Below are 2,850 nucleotides of genomic sequence, written 5' to 3' on the forward strand. Positions count from 1 at the left end.
ATTTATATTGATGTTTATCAAACTAAATTCTAATTTTTCAAAATAAAAGTTTATTGAAAACTCGGTCGGTTGACAATTGACTTTTTAAAAACTTTTTAACTAAAAAAAAAAAATCAAAAAAATTATTTATCATCAACTTAAAAAATTAAGTGTCCCATCAATTTTTTCACTTACAAAACAAAAAATAAATAAATAATCAACATGGTTGATTCTCTGTTTCTTTTGAATATTTTTCTTTATAAACCAACCACTCTCTACATTCTCCCAATTCATCACAAATAGCAGAGCAATTAAAAGAACGAGATTTTGAAAAATATTATATATTATATTAGAAATTTTAAAATAATTTAAAATTATAGGAGTTCGCACCTCCAAATTTTTTTTTAGATAATTTTAAAATTATATAGAGTAGTCCCCCAACTTTTTAAACTATTTGGAATTTTTTTTTTTGGGAATTAGTTAACATATATAATAATCTATTTCAAATTTCATGTATATGTATTTTTTAAATTAGGTCAAGATGAAATCAAAATTTTAGAAACTTTAATGGGTCAAAGTATAAAATATGAAACTTTTACAAATATATAAACTATAAGGCTTGCTGGAGAAGCTTGTTCAAACAAAGCACTAAGATTAAAAAAAGAAAAGAAAACAACTGATCTAAGAGACTTGTTGTGATTCGAAAGAGGGGAGAGGAACGAAGAGACAAGGGAAGAAACGGAAAAGCTTTGTTGTTGGACTTCGTCAGAGTTGGTCCGCGTGGACGATGGAACCGTGGACTCTCACTGGTAAGCTATCTGATATCCCTTCAGCTTCAATGTGATTATTCTGTTTTTAGACTGAATATTATGATTGATTGTGATTTTAGACTGAATAATGCGATTATTTTGCCATTAATTTGTTATTGGTTGTTATTGGTCACCCATAAGCCTGCAGACAACTAGAAATCTTCAACCCAAGTTTTAGTTTTGGTATCCCAAACTTGACAACCCAAATCCCCCACTTCCTACGTCACATAACCCACAATTAGACCCCCACTATTAATAGATTTTGCTCCTCTCTCCAAACACTCTTTTATTTTACTATGCCAATCGAAAAAATACACATACCCTCTTTCAACACACACATCAGAACCTACCACCTCTAACATTATCTGGGTTAGCAATTGATTTTGAATTTTTTTAAAAATAAATAATAATGTAATGACTATGTGGGGCCAATGCAAGCTGGTTGTTTTTTTGGGTGAAATTGTGGCAGGGAGGTTGGCATAGGGTGGAGAAGCCAGGAGTTGCGATGAATATCTGATAATTGTTATTGGTACAATTGTTAACTAAATATTGTGAATTTTTTTTAATATTATGATTTATTGTAATTGGTAGGTACTGTGTTATGTGATTTCTTGATAATTGAATAGGCTTTTAGGTTATGATTTGTTGATTTTCTCTAAGAATTTGGATAAAAATCTAAATGTTATTTGTGCTGCCATATATTTTATGACTTTTAGGAATAGGATGGAAGATGATTTTCTGGTTAGTTACTTGATTACGTACATTGAAAAAGATATTACTTGAGAGTTTGATGTAGACTCTATCATTCATACTTTTGATATTATGAAAGAGCGTCGAGCTCAATTAAAGATGCCTAATTTTAGTAAATAAATGCATGTAGAAATAGTTACTACTTTTGTAAGTGAATGTGGGCAAAAAAATATTCTCAATTGTATGATCATCTTTTGGTACTCAACTATGTTGACAAGGAATATATATTTTATCGTAACATTATTGATTTTTTTTTTCATGTTAATAGAAATTGGTATTGAATTTCAAATTTTATTGGTTAGAGGTTAAACATACTTTGGCCCCCCAAAAGTCATAATCCTTGATCCGTCCAAAATGGGCAGTAGTGAGAGCACCCAAAGCTCCTCCAATGGCGAAAGTGGGACTCCGAAGAAGACAGTGGCTTCTGTTGCTGCTGCTGCTATTGCAGGGGTGGTTCTTGTGGGGTCATCATCATCTGGCTCAGAAGAACAAAAGGGTAACAAGAAACTGATGGTAGCACCAGGATCAGGAGGGGCCTCTCATATCCCTAGGAAAGATTTTGAGAATGACCCAGCTAGTTATTTCCGCAACCATCGTCTTAAGAGTGAAAGATGAACAACTTGGTCTTATGGGTTTCGACAGGGATTGGGTTTCTTTTGTTGTTCTCTTCTTTTTGAAGCTAGCTGTGGTTCGATCCTGTTGGTCTAATAGCAAGAATATGTATATATAGTTTTGGTTTTGGCATTTTGGCCAAGCATCTTTTATTTTTAAATATTGTGTCTTCTCTTATGTTGTAATGCAAAATCAATCCCTAAGCTAAATTTGTGAAAATCTTTCCTTCATTTTTGAATCAATGTTTGTATTGGGTGATTTGATAATGAAAAAAACCAAAAAAAAGAAAAAGTAACCCGTGTTTCCTATCTCTGGCGCCAATTCCTTCCACTTGTCCTCCGTCGTACCCATCAAATTCCCACCCATGTTCCCCACCGCCGCCGACAATTCCTTGGACTTCTCTACTGCATAGTGCATCAGACTCCCTGCTCCCATCTCTTTCTCGTTTTCTCTCAGCATCACCCTCACATAGTTCATCATTGAAATCACTGCTCTCTCTCTCTCTCTCTCTCTCTCTCTCTCTCTCGTTTGATTATGGCCCATTGTAAAAAATTTGAGTTTTTTTTTTGTTTTCTGAGTATTTTTATTTTCACTGTATTTTTTTAATATTTTAAGCAATGTTTTTTCTTTTTAGTTACATCTAATCTAGTTACAATTAAAGAGTATAGAATTTGCGAAGAAAATCTTTTAAAAACTTATT

At 32.6% G+C, this 2,850-nt stretch overlaps 1 long non-coding RNA gene across 1 annotated transcript; it reads left to right on the plus strand.

Annotated features, from left to right (window-relative positions):
- Window positions 1-319: 319 nt before the first annotated feature.
- On the plus strand, window positions 320-2,380 carry LOC145791421 (uncharacterized). The gene is made up of 2 exons (XR_014331145.1): window positions 320-788; window positions 1,841-2,380. It is a non-coding gene; the product is annotated as an uncharacterized LOC145791421 (long non-coding RNA).
- Window positions 2,381-2,850: the final 470 nt, after the last annotated feature.

The sequence above is a fragment of the Camellia sinensis genome, chromosome 1 (assembly GCF_055761805.1).
Source record: "Camellia sinensis isolate YWXY chromosome 1, ASM5576180v1, whole genome shotgun sequence".
NCBI classification, from domain to species: Eukaryota; Viridiplantae; Streptophyta; class Magnoliopsida; order Ericales; family Theaceae; genus Camellia; species Camellia sinensis.